Source organism: Danio rerio, chromosome 21 (assembly GCF_049306965.1).
Source record: "Danio rerio strain Tuebingen ecotype United States chromosome 21, GRCz12tu, whole genome shotgun sequence".
Classification (NCBI taxonomy): domain Eukaryota; kingdom Metazoa; phylum Chordata; class Actinopteri; order Cypriniformes; family Danionidae; genus Danio; species Danio rerio.
The window spans coordinates 8,440,001-8,447,500 of NC_133196.1; the positions used below are offsets into that span (position 1 = coordinate 8,440,001).

Genomic DNA, 7,500 nt, shown 5'->3' on the forward strand with positions numbered 1-7,500 from the left:
GACTCTGCAGTTCTCATTTTATATCAGGTAAGTTCACACATTACTCGTTTTTGATTTCAGCAATGATTTCAGCAATGATTTTCAGCAAAAATATGATAATTTAAACTGCGGACACTTAGAATGAAATGTAAAAATGTAAGTTCACATACCCTGCCATACAGGTGCAGTTCGCTGTCAGAAGGCAGTTGTTTTGCTTGTTGATGATTACCTAGGCCTTGTACAGTTCCGTCTTCTTTCCTTGTCTTTGTCTAGGCAGAACCTTGGTTTTTAGCACTATAAAATTTTGAATGTAGTATACATGGATCATTATTTCTTGCACATGACCACACAGAACAAAATTGTTGGCATCCAAAGACCTTTAACTTCTCTCTTGTAAAATCACTTGGAGTTTCAATGAGATCTTTTGACCTATTCAATATCCATTGGGAGGGTGCTATTGCAAATCGACCTGTCAGATGAACGCCGCTCACTTTAACGTTAATGTTGCAGAATAACTGTGCTCATCACTGGGTGACAAGCTGTTATAATACGCTGAAATCTTTATGTAAATAATATATATAATATGTAATCAATATAACTTATCTCTAATACAATCACAAACTGTAAAATGCATCGGATGTCATTCACTCGCTGTAAATGTTAGCGCTCCCGGGTTTTTTCTGGAACTTCTGCGCGCGCATCCTGAATGTTTACAAACCAGTAATTCATCTATTGGCCTACTGTATGAAGCAAATAAAACTAAACAACTTCACATCATGTGTTTCAGAAAATGAATAAGCAGTGTCTCAACGTCCATATGAAAGCATCTGGCTGTCCGTTCTTGACATGACGGGACCTTGATCCTCAGTGACCCCACAGCTTGATGCTCGTGACAAAAATAGCATATAGTTATCTTAATAAGTGAGGTGTAAATCGCCGTCATGCATAAACTGATGACATTTTTTGCACTTTTAAATAAGCAGCAATCCATGATCACATTATGCAAAACTGAAACCGCACGTCAAAATAACACAGTCAATGTTTTTTACATATAGACTAAATTTCACAAGTCAAGTTTTCAGGGGAGCCCTTGCCTTATTAGAGGAGCTGAGATAAAGAAGTAATAACACTCATGGGTATAAGGGTAATTCTTCAACTACAAGCACTTTTATGTCCTTTGATCATATTTCCAAAAATATAGATAATTGTTTAAATTCCTCTGTCAAACCAACAATAAAACCTACTTTAAAAAAAATACTACCTTTCTATTATATTTTTTTTCATACTATTCAACCTACTTTTAGGTGTCAAAATCACTGTTTTCAGCTTGTCGCACAGCCAGAGTTTTAGACTTCAACAACATTTTAAAATATCATTTAACTGGTATCTAATAATGTATCTTAATTAAGCACTAGTGAAACAATTGTAATATTTTAAAGCTATTAATGTGAGACTATTATCAATATTATTTTTATACAAAATATAGCCGTTGCACGGTATCAGTGTCATTGCCGCCACAACACTGTAATGTCACATTAGAAAGTTTGTGTGAAACACAAGGTAAATATTGCTTGATAAGCAAATACATTTATAAGAGTGTTTTGTATATATGAAAGGCTAGTATCAATTCAAAGCTAATCGGTGAAGCGATTTTCAATTTTTTCACAATAAACTGTTAAATTGTCATTTCCATCACCACAAACATTTAAAAAATATTTTAAAAAGTTCTCATCACACATTAAAAGTGTTTTTACAATATATGAGTGCATGTTCTATCTAATATACAAATTCAGTTAATATATATTTTTAATAAGCTCTTAATTAAATTAATATTCAATTTTAGAGTGTACAGGTGTACAATTCAGCATACAACTAATTTATTTAATTGACAAATGTATAATTATATATATATATATATATATATATATATATATATATATATATATATAGGATAGATTAGTTAAACTAAATACAAAAATTAAATTAGTCAATGTTTGACTGCCATAATTTATTTCATTTTGAAATAAAAGCTGTATATTGCAATGTGGTGGAATTGTTCAGTTCACGAAAAAATACTTCACTTCTTATCTAAATTTGTACTCGTACAGATCATAAAACTAGACAAATTGATTAAACCTATGAGGCTATGTTATGTTAATTTTGAACAAGATTTTTTAAACTCAACTTCACAAGGCTAAAAGTGCCCGTAGTTCAAGAAAGGCCCATAAATATACAAGATTAAGCCGCAGTCACACTGAAGTTTGAGCTTGAGAAATTCTGTCGTATGGTGCTGCGAAAAAGGGTAGAATTAAGCAAGATAATTAGACATTTAAAAAAGCGAACAATCAGTCTATATGTAAAATTTCCAACACAATCTCACGGCAATTCGCAACTTTTTCATTTAGTGGCTAATTCGTACAAATTTGTACGATCTAATTTGTACATTTTAGTACGATTTGCTCATCCCCCAATGACGGTTGGGTTTAGGGGTGGGGTTAGGTGCCACGCCTCCTTTTTAAAATCGTACAATTTCTTACAACTGAACTCGTACGAATTCATACGAATTAGCCACTAAACTGCCAAAACGTAAAATACTTACGTTTTCTCGTGAGATCAGGCTGAAAATTTCTGTCTAGAGAGGTCATGTTTTGATCTTTGATTGGTCTCACGCAATCATATGATGTGATTTCGCAGGTCAGAGTTCACCAAGCTTGAACTTTCCAACACAGTGAACTGCGAAACTTGCCGCACAACCTTGCGTTTCCAGTCTGACACATTCGCATGCTTATGAATGAACGTCTATGGGGAGAAAAGTCCGGTGTGACTGCAGCTTTCAACTGAATACGTCCAGGTGTGTGACACAGGTGGAACTAATAAAAATTAACAAATGGCGGGAAAACAGAAGTCACATGACATAAACAGAACAAACACATGGGACATCACATGACAACAACTACATGAGCACAACACATAGACGCACCAGACTCGTGACCGATATAGACATCTGTATATGTCTAGGTGTGAAAAGCAAAGTTTGTTTAAGGGGAAAAAGTAAAAGTTTTGTGTGTGAGTTTCACAGTTAGTAAAACAAACTTGTGCGACAAAGACAAACATCATTACAAGGTTGTCTTTGATTAAGCTGTCAGTGTGTGTGTGTGTGTCCCCTATGCCCTACCGCAGGGTCAGACACACATAGATTAATTTATTCAAAAGCCATATTAACAAAATCTCTGCTGAGTTAAAGGTGCCCTTGTAACCGGGTTTACAGGGACGCTCTGCGGGCAATAAATCACTCCAAAAACGTCCATAATCTAAAGACAATTATCAGCAAGACAAATCTGCCGCAGCTGAAAACTTTGGGCCATATTTCATCAGAAGAAAATTGTCAGCTCAAAACCTCTGGGAAACAAACGTGTTTAGTGGTACATATCTGATTTAGTTCATCGGACATTTCTTATTTTCTCTCCCCCTCAATCTTCAGTAAATCATTAGTAATGTTGCTCCTGTGCAATTTCCTAGAATTCCCCTTGCTTATATATCGACCTCACCTGAATATTAAGATGTTCATTTAAACACTCATCACTTCCATCTTCCCTCATTTCACTGATTGACATTCATATTCAATTTAAGACAGCAGGGCAAGTTGATATATTTTTTAAACGTTGTTAAATATGTTTCTCGATAAAAATATATATTAGTTTCACTTTTAAAGGGATAGTTCACCCAAAAACTGAAAAAATACTCACTATTTACTCACACTCAAGTGATTCTAAACTTTTATAAAAAAATTTCTGAACACAAAGGAAGATATTCTGAAGAATACTGGAAAGGTTCTCCTAGTAAGAAAAAAAATACTATGGAAGTCAGTCGATGCTGCTTTCTAACATGCATTAAAATATCTTCATTTGTGTTCGACAGAAGAAAGAAACTCAAACAGGTTTGGAACAAGTTGTGGATAAGTAAATGTCGAGAAAATGTGAAGTTTTGGGTGGACTACCTGTTTAATGTGCCTTAAATCTTGCAACTTTATTTAATGTGTTTCACTGAAACAGACAGAAAGGGTGGGGCTTATTGAGCAGCCCCTCCCCCTATTTGAAAATAGTCAATAGTGTTTTATTTATATTTATTTATAAAGACATAAACAGTTCTGCATCATAAAGAGAACGCCACAGCCATTAGAGTAAAACAATCCAAATCACTCCAATTTGACTTTCTCATTTGTACTGAAGGGTGAACCCTTGTCATTTCTGACAAATAAAAAAATAAATAAAACAATATCTAAAAGTGACAAAAATGTCAGGTAGACAAGCTAAAAAATCCAGAAATAAGATTTAATAACCTGCCAACGGCCAAAAATAAATTGTTTAAATACACAAATGTTCCGTCTCACTTTAGAAATCTTCCGCTCATTAAGGGGAAACATCAGTGGTGACAGGCAGGGCCGGAGTGGGACACCTTTTCATCCCTGGAGTTTCAAGCCTTAGGCTCACTTTAGTTCACAACGACTGAGTCTGACTATATTTAAATATCGTCATTTTCAATTCAGTACTTTATGGTGAAGATTTATTTGAACAGTTAAACTCTGCTGCTATTTTGGGATTTCCGCCTGGATTTTGCCTACCCAAATTTAAAAGCTTCCCAAACCCACATGCAAAGGTATAACAGCAAAAATTTGGTATCATTTTAAAGAAAACCCTTTGAATTTTCATAAAACACTATTGAAAGTGTTTAAAATAACTGTATATGTTGTCTGTGTTATAATAAACACCTAAAAAAGAGGCGCTTTTTGTATTTTTTTTTTTTTAGAAACTCAAATTTGAAAGTGTACCTTTTAGGTTCTGTGTGGTCTAGCATGCTGCAATTAATTTTGGTGGTTCCTGCACATATCTGTAATCATAGGAAAAAAGAAAAATGTCTCTACCATAATCTATGCAAAAGTTATTGTATTCTAACTGATGTAAGGTGCTGTACAAGCCACAGGGATAGATCATTGTTTTCATATTTCACTATTCTTTTGTTTGATCAAACATAATTCACTGTGTTTGGACCACGTCAGACAAGGATTACTTATGCACATCACCTCAAAAACAGAGGAGAAATGGACCTGAAGCGCACAGCATAAGGTAAGATATGACAGCTGTCAGTGATATCTGGGGCTGCTTATTGATCATAAATGTATTGTTTTCATTTCTGCGCCATGGAAACACCGTGATTCATTCGGCAACTGTTTGATATGTGAATATAATTCAGTAAAAAGAATGCTAGAACCGTATGAGCACCGGTAAGAGCTTTCATTTGAGCTATAACTTGTACATGTGTCATATGTAAGCCATGTGAAAATTAACCTATGTTCAATAAGCAGCTCGGGTATCCAAAATACTGTGTATTAAAGCGTCAATAACTTTTGTACAGTAAAATAAAAACCAAAGAGATGCATATGTGCATAAAATATAGATTCTACACTTTCAAAACAAAACCACTTACGGAGGTCTGGTGCAATGCTAGCCCTTTAAATCTTAAAGCGAAAGGCGATGACGTCACAGAGTTTAACTGTAACACAATGTAATGTTTAACAGTATCAGAATCTATTTTCTGTAAGAGGTAGTACTCATAAATATCCAAAACTTGAAAAGAAAAAAATCTAAGAAATACAAATATGAATTAAGCTACATGTATAAAACAAGGCGGGCTATTTACACTTAGTGCAAATAGCCACTGCGATAAAAATAAAGATTCAAATCAAACGTATTGAATTTTCTATTGACACTATCATGTCTTTTTCAAGTAAACAACTGCTTTATAACTTCAAATATTTGTCATGAATAAGAGAACATTAAAGGGTAGCTAAATCTCCAACACTATTCTATGAAACATCACAATGTCCTTTTCTGCAATATCTGAATATATGTTTTAGTAGCCTATTTGTTTGGATTTAATAACTAATGTTATATGATGCATTTCAGTTTTGAAATATTTTTGTTTTGAATTGTTTGCATTTTAGAACTTATTATTGTGCATTTGAGAAATTATTGTCATTTAAAACTAAACATTTCATTTTTATTGTCCAACCTTTTGCCACCATTTTTATTTTATGTTTTTGTCCAGGTAAATAGTGTCATCATGCAAAATTCATTAATTTTCCTTCGGCTTACTCCCCTATTTATCAGGGGTCGCCACAGCGGAATTAGCTCATCCAATTCACCTACACTGCATGGAAAACCAGAGCACCCGAAGGAAACCCACGCAAACATGCAAAATTTATCTTCTATATAAGTGCAATGTTTGTTTTGACAGCCTGATTACTATATCTCTGTGATTAAGATAACATTTTTCTTCTATTACTTCCAATGAATTTTATTAGATCATATTTGTGTTTATTTATTTATTTATTTTTTGTATGCATTTCTAATAAATGCAGTGCAAATGTCAGTCATCCTGCAGGAAAGCTTGTACATGCAGGTGCTGCAAAGGAATAAAGTATCATCCAGCTCTAAATAACTCCGTCAAAATGATCAGAGAGCAATGAGGAGACGAGAGACAGTGTGTCTGTGTGTAGGTGTTATAGACGAGGAGAGACAGCAGGTAAATAATTATAATGACGGAGAAACACATCTGAATCATCCGCCAAATCACGCATGCAAAAATGACACCACAACGACACACAAAACTTCTTACAGAATAGTAGAAAGCAAAAATGTGATTAATTACCGTTGTTTTTTAGTTGTGTGAATTAAAATTAGACGTGAAAGTCATTCTAATTGAAGGATCAGCACAGCATTCATTTACTCCATAGAATAAAACGCATTCAAGAATTGGAAATCCAGACAAAGTAGTCTGTCTGTTTTTAATCTCGCATTAGTAAACAGCGCCATCACGTGTCCAAAGACTAAAACTCTTTTCAAACAATAAATGTTTTTAAAAACACAAATGCACACTGCTAAACCTCATACATTAATTAATTTTCTTTTGGCTTAGTCCCTTTATTCATCAAAGGTTACCACAGTGGAATGAACCGCCAACTATTCAGCATAAGTTGAAAAGAAGGTCGCTGGTTCGAGCCTCGGCTGGGTCAGTTGGCGTTTCTGTGTGGAGTTTGCATGTTCTCCCCGTGTTCGTGTTGGTTTTCTCCGGGTGCTCCGGTTTCACCCACAGTCCAAAGACATGCGCTATAGGTGAATTGAATACGCTAAATTGGCCATAGTGTATGTGTGTAAATGCAAGGGTGTATGGTGTTGTGTTGTAGGCTGGAAGAGCATTTGCTGCATAAAACATGTGCTGGATAAGTTGGCGGTTCATCCCGCTGTGGCGACCCCAGATTAATTAAGGCACTAAGCTGAAAAAAAAATGAATGATAAATAAATTGGCCGTAGTGTGTGTGAATGTAGGTAGGTGTGTAAGTTACTTTATTTATACCCGAAGGTAGATTTGGTTTGTACTTGATAATGGTTCTATTTTCCCACCTGCTCTGGCACATGTTTGTGTAGAGCAGGGGTGTCAAACTCAATTTCTGGAGGGCCGAAG

The 7,500-nt window shown here is 34.8% G+C and overlaps 1 protein-coding gene and 1 long non-coding RNA gene across 9 annotated transcripts in view; one reads left to right on the forward strand and one right to left on the reverse strand.

The window, feature by feature from the left end:
• Window positions 1-7,500, reverse strand: part of LOC110438240 (uncharacterized) — a 55,273-nt gene that overhangs the window by 29,400 nt on the left and 18,373 nt on the right. Inside the window, exons 2-4 of one of the 8 annotated variants that reach the window (XR_012397117.1) lie at window positions 4,808-4,866; window positions 2,734-2,849; window positions 150-273 (exon numbers count right to left, since the gene is read on the reverse strand). The exons of the other annotated variants lie outside the window; for them this stretch is intronic. This is a non-coding gene — a long non-coding RNA (uncharacterized lncRNA). The remainder of the gene's footprint in view (window positions 1-149; window positions 274-2,733; window positions 2,850-4,807; window positions 4,867-7,500) is intronic. 8 annotated transcript variants of the gene reach the window in all.
• The window catches only part of ppp1r26 (protein phosphatase 1, regulatory subunit 26), a 21,478-nt gene continuing 20,459 nt past the window's right edge, over window positions 6,482-7,500 (forward strand). Inside the window, 1 exon segment of the mRNA NM_001080057.1 lies at window positions 6,482-6,561. The gene's annotated coding sequence lies outside the window, so the exon portion shown is untranslated.